Genomic DNA, 17000 nt, shown 5'->3' on the forward strand with positions numbered 1-17000 from the left:
ATCATTTTGATACCTGCCATCACTCAAGAAAAATCTTCAATTTACTTTAAAATACATAGTGAAAGAAAGAATGAAAGAACAAAAAGTGAAATAGAGAAAAAGAAAGAACTCTTCCAGATACACAGAGGAGCAAACAGTGGAGGATATATACTTGTTACAATTATGGAATAATGTAACTATCATAATGCAATACATTCAAAATTACTCAACACATGAAGTGGTCCTATCTCCTTCATCAGCTGTGCGGGCTGCTTAAGCCTGCTTTGCTCTCTCCTACACAGCATCTAGTACAGTTTCTGCATTCATTAGGTCTTCTCAGAGTTTACTGATAGAGACCAGCAATTACTATACATTAAAAATCAGGTGATTAATGTCATATGAGATGGTGCTGACTGTCTCCTCAACTCTGAATGTATCCCATGCATTAGTTGGCAATATCTGTTAAATCTTTCATTCCCTAGAAAGCAGAGTTCAGTCGCATCCTTCAATTTACAATATCACAGTTATGGTTGTATTTCCAGAAACTAGATATTAAAAGACAAGACTCTTTGAAGACAAGACTCCTTGTGTTCAGCTATGTTGCAAACTAACTTTATATTCAAAATATTGAAGTGACAAAAGAATATCAAATTTCATTTTTTCCAACTAAAAAAGCTTTCAGAGGATCAGTTAGTTGATCAGCTTTTAAAAACTGACTTTATCCTATTTGTGTTATGCTATATAATCTTGAGGATGATTTTTTTTCATAGTCAGGAACTGAGACCCCATTTCTAAATCTCTATGGTCACTATTTAGGTAGAGAAATGTGATTCCATAAATATGGTGATTTCAGTGGAATGCTTAATGAACAATATAATTCCTAAGGTCTTTACCAGCTTTAAAATTCTGATTCTGTGAAATAAAAATCACCACAATGGCAGAATATGAGGGTGGCAGCTGCAGGTTTGAGGTCAATGGGACAGTGAACAAATGTCTAGTCTAAGAATAGTTTCCTTGAAACCTGCCAACAGTGAATAGGAGACTCTCAAGTAGGCACTTACTTGAATATGACGGCTTGGTCAACAGTTCACTAAACAGTTTCCAGAGCAGTCCCCAGTGGACAGCAGTTCTGGTAACCGGCCAAACCTCCAACAACTATCTACTTCTAACAGCCCTGATTCTAGTACCTGCTCCTTCCTCTTTAGATACCTCAGAGGCTCAGAGAGCAGGTATTTTTAGGGTATTTACCATATCCACCAAGACTTGGGGGAGGAGGATTTGAAATGAGTCCTGGGCTATATTTAGAACTCTTTCCATCACAGCTGTGCAGTGGCTGTTGCGTATCAGGCGAGGGGAAGCCATCACACCAGCCTTCACTTCTGTTACTTGCTGACTTGAACAGTCACTGAAGACAGTGAAAAGAAACAAAGCAAGGAAGACTGTCTTCCTACATTCTTGCTCCTTTCTGCCGCAATACTTGGAGTTTCTGGGGGAACAAGGGTGGTGGGGAGGCATGGGGTGGGGAAAGAGTGGTTAATTGCTCTGAATTCTAGATTGTTGGGTTTTTAGATACCAGATATCCACCCATGAGCCAATCCCAGGAAAGAATCAGAGCTGGTAATTATAGCTTTCATCCCAGAACCCATGCTCAGCATCTCATATTCTCACCATTTCCAAAACACCAGAAACCACCCACGCACCCACTGAGTATTTTTATACCCATTGAAAACCACATATGAAATGAAAAGTTATAAAACAGTTTGGTCTTTTTGAAATTTAAAGTTACATTTTTCTCTGTCTTCTAACTTTGTAATATAAAATATATAAATTTGATAATACAATTTTTATATTTCCTAATTGGAGCCCAATTCTTTGCCAGGCATTAAAAGAATCCTGAGAGTCACTGTCTACCAGTATATGATGAGAAAGGGAAATAAGAAATTCTTCCTTTGGTTCAGAAACTGGCTTTTAAAACTGAACAATGAACCTGGTGACTCACATACGACAGCTGAATTGAATTCTAATACTCCAGAATTTTATTGTGCCTTAGCCGTCACTTTCCAAGGAATCTGGGCTCTTGGGCTCTTTGGGTCTATAGGCCTAGTCCCAGGGAGTCTCATATATTCTCATGTCATTAACAATATCTAGAGATGATACCCCAAATTTTATCTCCAAAACGCATCTCTTCTGCCTGGGTTCCAGCTCTGAATTTCTATCATACAGGCAATTCCCAGGGGGGTGGGGGTGGGGCTTATTCGTACCTCAAACTCGTGCATAAAAGCTTACATTATATTCCTTTATCACAAACTCACTCCTCCACAGAGCTCCCTATTTCTGCTATTGGCATTCTTCTATGCTTAAAACCACCCGCCTATCAATTCCCAAGTCTTATCAATGCTACATTCTTCTCCTCTCTATTCCTATGAACGAACAGCCACCCAACTGGCCTCCCTGCATGGGCCCATCCTTCTCTAATTTTTTCTCTCTCTACCTTATTACCAAAGAATTCTCATTGCTTAAAAGCCTTCAATTCAAACTCCTTAGCCTGTAATCTCAGACCCTCCCTGGGATGAACCCAAATCTCTGTTACCACTGCATCTCCCCCTTCTTCCCGTGGAACATCTTACACTGCAGTTAAACCAAACTACTTACTGTTCCAAGGACAAACCCAAGTTCACCACCACCACCTCACAGCAGGGTTTACTCACACTATTCTATGTGAAATGGCCTTATAGCTAAGGTTTACATAACCAAACCTGCCAGATCCCACTCCAATTTTACCTCCACCATTGTCTTTATTATGAAATTTCAGGGAGAAGTATAATAAGCTTCCCCTTACCAATAAAAGGAAAATAGAGATTGGATAAAGATGGCTCAAGCTATTTGGATTCTGTTATCACCATCATTACAGCAAACATTTATTGACCATTTCCAATATTCCAGAAAAGCCCTAAACACTAGTGAATTAATTTATTTCTCTTAACAGTTCTATTAGGTTTTTACTATTATTACTGACCTCCATTTACAGATGAAAAAATAGGGGTACAGAGGTTTAGTAACCTGCTCATGGTCACACAGCTAGTAATTGAGTAAACTATGAACCCAGGAAGTTAAGAGTCCAGAGTCCATGTACTTAGTCATTACTTTAGTGCTATCTTATGATGACTAAGTGCCCAGACAGACCCAAACAACATAACGATTTCTGCTGCTATAAAAATCTAATATGTTAAAACAGAAAGGGAAAAACTATTCCCTAAAACAGTAATTTTGGCAGTTCTAAGAGATGAAAGTTGAAGATTAGAATTGGCAAAGTAGCTGCAAGTATATTGTCACCGGTTCTGACAACACCAGGACCAGATTATGACTTTTTGCAAGTGATGGCACATGAAGCCCAAGCCCATAACCTTAGTTTTGAACATTTTTGAAATAAAAATACCAACATGGCGCCACTAAGAAACTCTAAGACCATAACTGATTTAGCTCTCTATTTTTTAATCTATCTAGTGAATATTTGTACTTGGATAATTTCTATAACCCCTTTCATTGTGAATGGATTATGACCAAACTCAATGGTATGAAATAAAATAACTAGTCTTTAACTGGACTATCTCATTTTTCTCTTTTTAGAAAATATCTACCACATAGACACCATTAATTTTTTGTTCATCAAAAATACTCACTGCCCAAAGCACCCAGGGAGCTAAAATATGTTTTCATTATTCACTGATAAACATAATTCCCATCATCAAGAAGTTTACAATGTATCAGTAGAGATGGGACATATAAAAATGTAATATTATCAAGGACAAAAGTGATAAATGTCATGACCTTAACTATAGGAAGCCTTAGAGGGGAGAAGTGGCTTTTGCCTAAAGAAATTCAGGGGACACGTTTTAGGAAGGGCTGGCTCTCCCTGAATCAAGCAGGTGTTACTTTACTATGAATATATCCTCTGAAGTTTATAATTGACCAATGTTTCAGATGCCCTGCTGACTTCATTATTGAGATAATTATGAAAAAATAAGTAAGTACATGTGTCAATACCTACATTCTGAGTGCTGCTTTAAAATACATACAAAGTAAATTATGTTTCACAATTCCAAATCTTGCTTCACCGGCAGCAGAACAGGAAGATTTGGAGTCAGAGAGACATAGGATTGAATCTCAGCTTTGCTTCCCACTTAAGTCTCTGTTCCTCCAATGGTAAAAATGAGGCACTTAGCAGGGTTGTTGGGAGAAGTAAATAAATAAATAAATAAATACATACATATATATTTATATGACATTACTTAGCATTTACTAGGTCCTTGTGCTGGTTTGAAAGGATATATGCCCCCTAAGAAAGTCATGTTTTAATATAAATCCCATTTCGTAAAGGTAGAATAATCTCTATTCAATACTGTATGTTTGAAACTGTAATGAGATCATCTCCCTGGTTGATGTGATTTAGTTAAGAATGGTTGTTAAACTGGATTAGGGGATGACATGTCTCCACCCATTTGAGTAGGTCATGATTAGTTTCTGAAGTCCTATAAAAGAGGAAATATTTTGGAGAATGAGAGATTCAGAGAGATTGAGAGAGATTCAGAGAGAGCAGAGAATGCTGCAGCACCACGAAGCAGAGAGTCCATTGGAGATGAAGAAGGAAAATGCCTCCCGGGGAGCTTCATGAAATAGGAAGCCAGGAGAGAAAGCTAGCAGATGATGCTGTGTTCGACATGTGCCCTTCCAGCTGAGAGAGAAGCTCTGACTGTGTTCGCCATGTGCCTTCTCACTTGAGAGAGAAACCCTGAACTTCATCAGCCTTCTTGAACCAAGGTATCTTTCCCTAGATGCCTTTGACTGGACATTTCTTTAGACTTGTTTTAATTGGGACATTTTCTCGGCCTTAGAACTATAAACTAGCAACTCATTAAATTCCCCTTTTTAAAAGCCATTCCGTTTCTGGTATATTGCCTTCCAGCAGCTAGCAAACTAGAATAGTCCTCAATAAACTTTGGTTTCCTTTATCCAAATGAGATGGAGGAAGAGAGATTTAAAAACTGTACTTTTTAAATTTAAAATGAATTATTTTTCCTGCTGTTAGGTCTACAAGTTTAGGATTCGAGGGGAAGCTGCTTATCAGCAGAGCCCTTGGATTTAGGAACCAAGAAAGTAAAATAACTAAGGGAATAACAGAATGAATAAAAAGAAAGGGGAAGGGAGACTGAGGTTTCCAGTATGAAGAAACTCCACCCTAAACAGGAAACTCATTTACAAAGCTGGGGGTGGGGGGGGTGGGGCGGGGAGAGCCACAGAATCACATTCCTGTTTGCAGCCTTCATCAATTTAACAGCACCAACATCTTTCAAGGCTGAAAACCATTCTGGATTCTCTATCTTCACATTTGCTTCTATTTTAATCCAGCCCAGTGTCTCTGAAATTAAGAGTGCTCCTAAATGGATCCCAGTCCCCATTCTCAAAGTGAAGCTCTTCAGGGACTGAGGTTAAGTAGCCTGCAGCCTCTGATCCTTCTCAGCAAAGGGAAGCTACAGAACATGTTACCAAGGTGATATGTTTCCCTTCAAGAACACTTAGACTTAATTTTTACCTTTACAAGCATGTTACAATTAAGTTTAGAAATACCCCTCCCTTAAAATTTAAATTATTTTTTTATAAGCCGTAACTTTTTTTTAGAGAGCTGGAGATTTTATTTACAAGAAGTGGTGATTACATTTTTCTCAACATCTCAGTTTATGGATAATAAATTATATTGATCCAATCCACTTAATCCCCAGGCTTATATTTGCTCATCTGTAAAATGAGAAGATTAAATCAAATGACCTCTAAGCAATGTCTCTGATTCTAATGCCATTTCTAAGGTTTCTTGAGTCTGGGAATCAGAGATTCATAAATCTAATCCTGTCAAGTTTGCTTGGGGAAAGTCAACAGAGGATGAAAATTTCCTGGTAATCTATTTCCTCTTAGCAGATCTAGACTGGCTTAATTTTTAAATTATCCAGGAAAGGACATTTTTATCAGTTAACCTGGAAAATGCCAAACCTAGTGGAAATCTGTGTTTTCCACCTGAACTTTTCATGTCTGCCTATTTTGTTTTGTTTTGTTTGCATGGGCAGGCACCAATAATCAAACCCGGGTCTCCGGCATGGCAGGCCAGATCATGTCTGCTTTTTAACTACAATAATTATGACATCGGTTTTTTTAAAAAGTTATATACCTACCTTCTACAACTGCCCGGCTAAAATCAAACAAATAAAATAACATATCCTTTAGTTATATCTGCAGTCTTCCATAAGATTTTTGCAAAGTGGGTTTTATATCCCAAAAACTTAACTAGGAAATAACTCTTCTGTAAAAGTCAGTTACCTGTCTTCAAGAAGAAAAGTAAACTTTTATTCATGCTTTCACTCACTCAACAAATATTTATTGAGTACCAAACTGTGCCCAACACTGTGCTAAATGCTAAGTAACAACATGGTAAGAAAACAATGTATCCTTAACTCATGAGGCTTACAGTCTAAAGTGGCACATGGATTTAATCAAGCAGTCACAAATATATAATCATAAGCTATCCAGAGTACAGGATACTATGCAATCTTATAATTCATGTGATTAACTACTCATTTTTTTTCTCTGAGCCAATCTACTAGCTTATACTATGTAAAAACGTATTAGTCTGAAATAATGTCGTATACTCATTTAGCAGTTTATTCCCATGTACAGTTGATGTGCAGATTTTATGTGTTCAGATGAAAATAGAGTTGTTCTGAGCAGCACTGTCAAATGGGAAGAAGTGGAAATGATTAAGTTTCAAGTTTTAAGAAAATGGATGTGAATTTTAAATGGAGTTGAGAGGGAAGCACAGGCAGCAGAAAAACCAGAGTATATGGCATACCTCTTTTGCTCTCTCTCTCTTCCCCATAAAGAAGTCCACTTGGAGAACAGAAGAGGTACACTTCCCTCCCTCATTTTACTTTCGTTATTTTTATTTTCATTTTTTGTTTTTCCCTCCCTTATTTTAGTGTAATGGATTTTCCTAGAGTCCTGTTTCGGTAATACAAATGGCACCAAAGCAAAGGAGAGAAAAAAAAGAACTTCCTAATCCTCACATAAAATTCTTGACAGTCCACTGGATGCTTCCCAGTATTTGGAGAAATTCTGGCCTCACAATTTGTCAATTTTATAAATATATACTCTTATCTAACTACGTTCCAGAAAGTATGGAATTGGTTTCTCACACTCTTTTAAAGAAAGGAAGGTTGGTGGGAAGATAGGAATGACTTTTGTTCCAAGGAAAACACTGGAATGCAAAGTATCAACCCAACCCACAACTATGAAGCTTGTGTTGGGATGTTTTCATTATGTAAAATTATGTAAAATGTCTGAAACATCCATTACCAATGAGGGCTGCATTCTTTAAAGATGACTTGGACAACATTTGCTACTCTTCTTGTCATCTATACCATCAAGTCCCAAGTTCAGAGCCAGAAAACCTCCAAGGAAGTTGTCTTACACCAACAACAGAACAGAGAGCCAGGGGGAAGAGGGGAACAGTTAGGAGAAAAACTTTATGGTGATAACGAGGAAAGAACTGGCAGCTGGAACTGAAAAGGAGAAGGGGCCAAGCTCCCACCTCACAAAGCCAGGTAAATGTGCTCTGCCAAACAAATCTAGAGAGCTACCTTAGCCACCAAGACAAATAAAAAACACTAATACTGAATGATTATCCCAATTCCAAGTACTATCTTTAAGTAATTCCCAGCAGGGGAATAATTTTTCCCTTTCCAGTTCCTTGCAAAAATAATGCAGTATAGAGGTTTTTTGGGGGAGTGGTAGGATTATAGGGAAATTTTACCAAGTGTTTTGTTTCTGTAAGATTTGAATTATTACAAAAAACTACTTGTACTTTAATAACAGAAAATAAAAGGTTTTAAAAAGGGAGAAATTAATGAATATAATAACTATTCAGTATCACATATGAAAAGCCTTTGTCAAGGAGGTAAGCTTGCAATTGTTATTGCAACTAATTTGTAAGTGATAAAACATGAAAGGGTAATTTTTGTTTGTTTGTGTTTAATAGCAGAACCAGGTGACATCAGAATGAGCCAAAGAGGCAGGACGGTATAGTAGGAGGAGCCTGACCTGTAGAGCCAGAGGACTCAAGAGTAAGTCTCAACTCTGCCACTGTTTAGTTGTATGACCTATGGTAAATCATTTAACTTAGCCTCAGTTTTCTTAACTGTAAAATAAACTGTTTCACAGGACTACTGCAAAACTTACTTAACATAATTCTCTATCCTCAGCTCATTTTAACACACTTTTTTAGATGATTTCATCCTCTCCCATGACTTTCGTGATCAACCCCAGTCACGGCCCACAGCCCCCATCTCTTTCCTGTACTCCACACCTGTGATCTCGAAGCCAACCCCTCCCACTTTCTCATGCCAAATGGTGACTTCTACTTTAAGGTGTCTGCGAGGTCCTAGAATGGCTCTGTTAGTTTACATATTGCTAAAAATGATTAATTCTACACTCTCCTATAGAAGAAAAAAAGCCCACTATCTAATGTTATACCTTACCCTATCCTCTCCATACCCCGAATTGGACAGTAAAAACTCAAAGTCACCAGTACCGAGTTAGTTTTTCTTCTCTTCGTCCAGATGTAATAATTCCAATATTTGCCAGGTATCCACAACATCGTTTTTGGCTGAACTTTTCCCACGAGCCTCTTAACTGACACAACTGCAGTCAGTCTACCAGCTGGTTTCTATTTCTGAGACTTAAAATCCATGGCTTGGAGTCTTTGGTGTTCTTTTTCCAATTCTACCCCTATCGGACTTGACAAAAATTTGTATCCAGTGTGGTGTTTCATGAAACTTAGATAAGGAAACAGAGACAGTGGTTAAGTGGCTGATATTCCTTCCGCACAGGGCCAAGTGGAAAGAAACAGTTGTGGCACAAACCCAATGCCACAGCGCCTGGTCTCTCCTCTCCCCATGACACTGATGGCTTCACAGATTAAGAATTCAAATGGTTTGCTGAGTGAAGCATAATAAAAAAGGCCTGAAAAGACAGGGCTGCTTTAGTTCTCATGTTTTTACCCATGCCACCTGTTCCTTTCTGTCCTCCTCTACAGCCTACCTTCAGATTGAAACAGTAACTTCCTATATCTTTAGTTCTCATGTTTTTACCCATGCCACCTGTTCCTTTCTGTCCTCCTCTACAGCCTACCTTCAGATTGAAACAGTAACTTCCTATATCTTTAGTTCTCATGTTTTTACCCATGCCACCTGTCCCTTTCTGTCCTCCTCTACAGCCTACCTTCAGATTGAAACAGTAACTTCCTATATTTCCTCCTAGTCCACTGATCTGGCTGGTTCATCACTGACTAGCATCTCACCCTAGAACCATCAGAAATCAAATTTCTTAGACTTTCAGGAATATGGTGGAACAGGGAGTTGCAGGGCTCACTCCTCTCCCCAGAACAGCTAATGAACAGATAAAAAAAACTGGCAAAAACAACAGTTCTGGGGCTCTAGAGACCACGGAAGTACTCACAGCATCCTGGGAAGAGTGGGACTAAGAAACTGAGGTGAAAAATTTTGACTACTGTGGTCAAGGTTCCAGGCACTCGTCCTGTGCCTTCAGGTGGGCCCATCCCTGCCTGGCAGGTACTTGCAGACTGGGAGGGCTGTGGAAGTCCTCTTTCCCAAGAAAAGGGGACATGGCCCCCCTCTTAGAGTCAGCTATTAGTTGGCACTGGGTCCCACCGCTTTAACCCTTCCTAAAGAGGTGCCACCTGAGCCACTGTTTCAACACATATCAGAGGTGGAACCACAAAAGGTTAAACATACACTGACTTCTTAGGGTTTCAGGGAACATGTTGCTGAATAGCACCATCGGCTAGGTAGGCCAGGAAAGCACACCCTTGGAGAACTAAAATATAAGTGTTTCGGTGCCATTTGTGGCTCCCTCAGCAGGGCCCTTGGGAATTGGTCTGTGCCCCCATGTGGGCCCCTGACCTTGTTTTGGCTGGGAAATACTGATGAACCAAGAGTCAAAGAAGAGCCTCAACACAAACCCAATCAACAACAAAATCCTGGATAAGAGAAATCAACCTTCAGAATAATCTCATCAAGAAAATCAGATACCTAGATATAAGCAAAAATTATAAGCCTTACTAAGAAATAGTAGATATGGCCCAATCAAAGGGAGAAATTAGAAAGTTGAAGGAGATACTGAATTTGGAACAGCTAATCAAAGGTGTTCAAACAAATCACCTAAACCATGCAAGAAAATGGATGAAAATATGGCTAAAGAGAAAAAGGACACTCAATGAGCAGGAAGAATATGAAAGCATACAAAGAAAAACAACAACTTATGGGAACGAAAGGCACAATAGATGAGATTATCCTAGAAGTAGACAAGAGCAGATCTGAACAGAGAAGAAAGGATCAAGAACCTAGAAAACAGAACATCCAAAACTGAAATGATAAGAACAGATAAAGAAAAGAATGGAAAAATTTAAGCAAGGTCTCCATAATTGAATGACAGCATGAGGTGCACAAACATACACGTCACAGGTGTCCTAGAAGAAGAGGAGGAAAAGGACAGAAAGAATACTTGAGGAAATAATGGCAAAAATTGTCCATCTCTTATGAAATACATAAATATGCATAGTCAAGAAGCACAATCTACTCCAAAGAGAAAAAGTTCAAATACTTACTCTAAGACACATACTAATCACAACGAAAAGAGTAAGGGATATGATACGGATGAGTTTTTCTTTTTATTTCTTTTTCTGGAGTGATGCAAATGTTAAGAAAAATGATCAGGGTGAGTACACGAGTATGTGATGATATTGTGAGCCACTGATTACACACCATGGCTGGAATGTATGTGTATGAAGATTTATCAATAAAAATATTTTTAAAATAAAATTTCCCCACCAAAAAAAAAAAAGACATATACTAATCAGACTGTCAACTACCAAAGACAAAAAGAGAATTCTGCAAGCAACAAGAAAAAGAAGCAATCCATCACATAAAGGGCCACTCAATAAGACTAAGTCCCAATTTCTCATCAGAAACCTTGGAGGCAAGAAGGCAGTAGTATGGTATATTTAGAATACCGAAAGAGTAAAACTGCCAGCCATAAAGTCTTTATCCAGGAAAGCTGTCCTTTAAAAATGAGGGAGAGGTTAAAATATTCATAGATAAACAGAAGCTGAGAGAGTTCATCAATAAGAGGCTTGCCTAAAGAAATAATAAAGGGAGTTCTGTAGGTTGTAAAGACAAGATAGGAGAGAGGGGTTTGGAGGAGAGTGCAGAAATCAAAATTATCAGTAAAGATAAATAAAAAGGTAAAAAGACAAAAACAAGATAATATAAAAGCCAAAGGACAAAATTTTTTAAGTAAGTACTGACTATGAATGGATTAAATGCCCCCAATCAAAAGACACAGATTGGCAGAATGGATTAAAAAATATGATCTATCTATATCCTTAAGCCTAAGAATACAAATAGGTTGAAAGCACAAGACTAGAAAAAAATATTCCACACAAGCACTAGCCAAAAAGGAGCAATGGTAACTATACAATATGCACAAAATAGACTTCAAATGAAAAACGTTGTAAGAAACATAGAAGGACATTATATATTAATAAAATGGGCAATCCACCAAGAAGAAATAACAATCATAAACATTTATGCACCTAACCAGGGTGCCCCAAAATACACCAGAACTGAAGGGAGTAATCGACATCCCTACAATATTTGGACAGTTTAATATACCACTCTCATCAACAGACAGAACACCTAGACAGAGGATCAGTAAGGAAACAGAGAACTTGAATAATATAATGACCGAACTAGACCTAATAAAATTTATGGGATGCAGCAAGAGCAGTGCTGAGAAGAAAATTTATAGCCCTAAAGGCCCATATTAAAAAGGAAGAAAGACCTAAAATCAAAAACCTAACTGGACACCTGAGGGAACGAGAGAAAAAACAGCAAACTAATCCAAAAGCAAGCAAAAGGAAAGAAATAACTAAGATTAAAACAGAAATAAATGAAATAGAGAATAACAACAACAACAAACAATAGAGAGAACCAACAAGATGAAAAATTGGTTATTTGAGAAAATCAATAAAATTGGCAAACCCTTAGTTAGATTGACAAAGAAAAAAGAGGCAAGGTGTAAATAAAATCAGAAATGAGAGGGGGACATTACTACAGACCCCATAGTAATAAAAAAAAGATCATAAGAAGATACTATGAACAACTGCTGCCAACAAATTAGACAACTTAGATGAGATGGACAATTTCCTAAAAATACACGAATGACTTATGCTGACTCTGAAAGAAATGGAAAACCTCAACCAGCCAATCACAAGTAAAGAGAATGAGTCAAAAAGAAAAGTCCAGGACCAGATGGCTTCACAGGTGAATTACACCAACCATTCCAAGAAGAATTAATACCAAACTTACCTCCCTAATTTATTCTATGAAACTAACATTACCCTAATACCAAAGCCAGCTAAAGATAAGACAAGAAATTACAGACCCATCTCTTTAATGAATATAGATGCAAAAATCTTCAAATAAATACTTGCAAATCAAATCCAACAGTACATTAAAAGAATTATACACCATTATCAAGTGGGTTTTATTCCAGGTATGCAAAAGTGAAAATCGGTTAATACACTACACCACATTTACTGGTTTAAAACTGTTATGTACCCCAGATAAATCATATTCTTTTAATCCTAATCCAATATTGTAGGGGCAGACTTATTGTTTGGGTAGGACCTTTTGATTAGATGGAGAGGTGACCCTGCCCATTCAAGGGGGGTCTTATTTAGCTTACAGGAGTCCTATAAGAGGGGAACATTTTGGAGAAAGCTCCGACTTTCTGATCAGAGATACAGAAGGATCTGAAAGAGACATTTGAACCCAGAAGCTGGGAGAGAAGGACAGCAGATTTCACCATGTGCCTTCCCATGTGACAGAGAAACATCAGAATTAGCCCTTCTTGAGTGAAGCCATCCTCTTTTTGGTACCTTAATCTGCATATTTTTACAGCCTTAGAATTGTAACTTATAATAAATCCTTTTTATAAAAGTCAGTCTATTTCTGGTATACTGCATTCCAGCAGCTTTAGGAAACTGAGACAGATTTTGGTACCAGAGAAGTGGGCTGCTGTGATTTGCAAATACCAAAAATGATGGAATAGCTGTATAAATGGATAAGGGGAGGACTCTGGTAGAACTGTGAGATGTTGGACAGAGAAGTCCTAATTGGCTTTGAAGGGATCACTGGTAGGAATATGGGCGCTAAAGATACTTCTGATGAGGGCCCTAGACAGACACGATAAATATGTCACTGCTAACTGGAAGGAAAGCCACCCTTGTGTTAAAGCAGCAGAGAATTTGGTAAAATTGAGTCCTGGTGTTGGATGGAATAGAATTGGAAGGTAATGGGCTTGAAGATCTAGCGGAGGAAATTTTCAAACTACAAGTGAAAAATGCAGCCTGGATTCTTCTTGCAGTTTACAGTAAAATGTGACAGGAAAAGGAGAAGCTGAGAACTGAACTCATGGGTACAAAGACACCAGAAACATAGTTTGGAAAATACTGAATTTTTGGAAAATGAGACCTGGAAAGAGTATTGCCCCACATGAGGATTTAACCAAACATGAAAGGAATCAGCCATGTCAAGACATGCCAGGATTAGAAATGAAGTTACCCAGAAAGGATTTATGGAAGTCCTACTGTTTGCTGTTCGACCCCTGTAAGCTGCATGCCAAATCAACAAAGTTTTTTGTGATAACTGTATAAACAGTACAACTGCCAGTCTGGACCAAAAGGAAGAGACTGAAGGAAAAATGACTTCAAAGCAGAAAACTAAGGTCTGAATCCAGGAAAACTTGGGCCAGGACAGCAGATCCAGCTATACATGTGGAGAGGGTGAGTTTGCCCCAGAAGCAGAAAGCAGGTCTTCCGCATCATTGCTCAGGAAATGTTGCCCCTCAGGCCTCAGAGAGGGTGGATGGAACACATTCCCCAGAGTTGTCGAGAGCCTGCTAGTCACTACTCCACTGTTCTGAAGGGGCTGAGCATGTGCCCTGAAGATAAAGGTGGTGTTCCCAAAGCTTGGATGTTGGAAGACTTACCCCAGTGTTTGGAGAGAGCAAGGCCGCTGTGTAAGCCCTTGGAAAGGGTGGGGCTGCTGCTCTCTCAAGCCCTGAGGATGAAACATCATTCTATAAATGATTCTCAGACCTTAAAATCTAATGGAGTTTGCCCTGCTGGTTATCAGAACTGTTTCAGTCCTGTCAACCCTGTTTTCCTTTCAATTTCTTCCTACGGAAATGGAAATGTTTATCCTTTACATATTGGCAACACATAACCTGTTCTGAGTTTCACACATCCACAGCCAGAGAATTTTGCCTTATAGACCATGCCTTTAATTAATTTTGAGGAGATTATGTACCAATTTTGAGTTGGTATTGTATTTGTATTGTTATTGAAATGGTTCGAGGCTTTTGTGATATGGTGATGGCATGAATGTATTTTATATATGGGAAGAACATGTCTTTTGGGGTCCAGAGGGTGGAACGTGCTGGTTCAACTGTTATATACTCCAGAAAAGCCTTGTTCTTTTAATCCTAATCTGATCTTGTGGGGGCAGACCTATTGTTTGGGTGGAGCCTTTTGATTAGGTTGTTTCCATGGAGATGTAACCCACCCAATTATGGGTGTAAACTTTTAATTAGATTATGTGACCCCACCCATTCAAATTGAGTCTTAATTGGCTTACTGAGTCCTATGAGAGGGGAACATTTTAGACAAAGCTCAGGCACAGATGTCTGGAGGACATGCAAAAGTTGCTAAGAATCCCAGAACTGTTTCTGCACCAACCATGGGCACCTTCGTGGAACTCAGTACCAAAGCCAAGATGCCCGTTGTGGGACTCGGCACCTGGAAGTCTCCTCCAGGCAAAGTGAAAGAAACTGTGAAGACAGCAACCGACATAGGATATCACCACATCGACGGTGCCTATGTCTACCTTAAAGAAGATGAAGCTGGCGAAGCCATCCAAGAGAAGATCCAAGAGAAGGTTGTTAAGCGGGGAGATCTCTTCATCGTTAGCAAGTTATGGTGCACCTTTTTTGAGAGACCCCTTGTGAGAGAAGCCTTCCAGAAGACCCTCAAGGATCTGAAACTGGACTATCTGGACCTCTATCTTATTCACTTTCCACAGGGATTACAGCCTGGGAAGGACTGGTTCCCTAAAGATGATAAAGGCAATATTCTTCCCAGTAAAACAACATTCTTGGATGCCTGGGAGGTAATGGAAGAGCTGGTGGACGAGGGGCTAGTGAAAGCCATTGGGATCTCCAACTTCAACCACTTCCAGATCGAAAGACTTCTGAACAAACCTGGACTGAAACATAAACCAGTGGCTAGCCAGATCGAGTGTCACCCATACCCCACGCAGGAGAAACTGATCCAGTACTGCCACTCCAAGGGCATTGCAGTCACTGCCTACAGCCCCCTGGGTTCTCCAGATAGACCTTGGGCCAAGCCAGGGGAACCTTCACTGCTGGAGGATCCCAAGATTAAGGAGATTGCTGCAAAGCACAGAAAAACCACAGCCCAGGTTTTGATCCGATTCCATATCCAGAGGAATGTAGTTGTGATCCCCAAGTCTGTGACACCTCAACGCATTGCTGAGAACTTTCAGGTCTTCGACTTTAACTTGAGTGATAATGAGGTGGCAACTATACTCAGCTTCAGCAGAAACTGGAGGGCCTGTGCCATAGACCAGGTCTCTCATTTGGAGGATTATCTATTCAAAGCAGAATATTGAAGCTGAATCTCCTGATGAGCTTATCCAATGGATACTCTCTTTCTTCACTACACTGACATGCACTTCCCTCTACCTGCAACCAATTTTAACCAGGCTTTTCAGAAATCATACTGCATGTGGCCTTGCTGTATGCCAAAATCTAGTGTTTAATCAGAACCAGTATATTCAATTAAGAGCATCTCATCATTGGGAGATTAGACTTAGAAAAACAAACAGAAGTTTATTTGTTTGATCATATATTAATATTGTGAACTCTGCTACCACTGAGAATATAAAGGTAAAAAAGACTAAATAGTAACTGCATTTATTGAGACATTAGCATGCTGCTAACACCACGAAGTGCTTTTTATATGTGTTAACTGTGCTGGTTTGAAACTATTACATACCCCAGAAAAGCCATGTTCTTTTAATCCAGTCTTTTGGGGCAGATCTATTGTTGGGTGGGACCTTTAGATTTGGTGGTTTTCATGGATTTGTGACCCACCCAATTGTGGGTGGTACCTTTCCATTAGGTTGTTTTCATAGAAAGGTGGGCCTTAATTAGTTTACTTGAGTCCTTACAAGAGTGGACAAGAGAGCAGAGAGATGAAACTAAGACACAGATGTTTGGAGATGCTAAACTAAGAGACGAAAGCTAAGTAAAGAAACACAGATGCTTAGAGTGAAAGCCACTGGAAACTGGGGCTGAGAGAGATGTTTGAGACCAGAAGCTAGGAGAGAAGTTTAGCAGATGTTGCCATGTGCTTTTCCATGTGATAGAGAACCCCCTGACAAGATCAGCCTTTCTTAAGTGATTGTATCCTCTTTTTGATTCCTTAATTTGGATATATTCATGTTCTTAGAACTGTAAACTTGTAACTCAATAGATCCCCTTTCTGGTATATTGCATTACGGCAGTTTTAGCAAACTGAAACACCACATTAACAAATTAATGGGGAAAACCCACATGCGCATTTCGATTGACACAGAAAAGACATTTGACAAAATCCCACACTCTTTCTTGGTAAAAACATTTTGAAAATAGGAAAAGATGGAAAGTTCCTCAACATGATAAAAGGCATATATTAAAAACCCACAGCTAATAGCACACTCAATGATGAAAGACTGAAAGCTTTCCCCCTAAGATCTGGAACAAGATCTATCAACATT

General features: G+C 39.0%; 1 protein-coding gene and 1 pseudogene across 5 annotated transcripts in view; one reads left to right on the top strand and one right to left on the bottom strand.

Moving 5' to 3' along the window:
• The window catches only part of SEPTIN11 (septin 11), a 119429-nt gene that overhangs the window by 67010 nt on the left and 35419 nt on the right, over positions 1 to 17000 (bottom strand). The window lies entirely within an intron of this gene.
• Positions 14886 to 15851, top strand: LOC143668346 (aldo-keto reductase family 1 member B10 pseudogene; annotated as a pseudogene).

Source organism: Tamandua tetradactyla, chromosome 24 (genome assembly GCF_023851605.1).
Source record: "Tamandua tetradactyla isolate mTamTet1 chromosome 24, mTamTet1.pri, whole genome shotgun sequence".
In the NCBI taxonomy this organism is placed as follows: Eukaryota; Metazoa; Chordata; class Mammalia; order Pilosa; family Myrmecophagidae; genus Tamandua; species Tamandua tetradactyla.